The sequence below is a fragment of the Penaeus monodon genome, chromosome 19 (genome assembly GCF_015228065.2).
Source record: "Penaeus monodon isolate SGIC_2016 chromosome 19, NSTDA_Pmon_1, whole genome shotgun sequence".
In the NCBI taxonomy this organism is placed as follows: Eukaryota; Metazoa; Arthropoda; class Malacostraca; order Decapoda; family Penaeidae; genus Penaeus; species Penaeus monodon.
The window spans coordinates 24688458-24689049 of NC_051404.1; positions in this window are offsets into that span (position 1 = coordinate 24688458).

The window sequence follows — 592 nt, forward strand, 5'->3', positions numbered from 1 at the left end:
GTATTATAGGGTTACAGGGGGGCAGGAAGAATGCTGTAAGGAAAGAGACGAATGAGTGATTAGGATGAAAGAAAGGTAAAATAGTAAATAAAAAAGAGGCATAAATAGCAGCATGAAAAAAAGGTAAGATGAGCTTAAAAGAGAAAAAAAAAAGCTGAGAGGAAAAGGCGGTTTGCGGGTAACTAGATAAAATAATAAAGTCATGATGGGTCTATGAAGAATAAAAGGCGGAGGAAAAACGAATCAAAGATGTACTGTATGAATTAATATGAGATGATTTTAAAGTATTAATGTTTTAGGGAAGTAAGAAAGTCGATGGGGAAAGAAATTAGTTTTGGAAGGAGGGACTAATCGAAGACGGAGAATGACCAGAAGGAAGGACGTACGCTGGGGCCGAAGGAAGAAAAGCAGGCGCCGGCGTGGAGTGCGAGTGTAAAGTGGCTGTCTTTGTGTGTTTTCATGCGTATTCGTCGTAATGAAAGCACTTACTGTAAAAAAAACTTAAAACAGTGGGGAATGAAGGAATCGTAGACAAGCGTTAAGATTACAAACGGGGGGAAAAAAAAGGGGAGGTAAAAAAGGGAAAGCATGT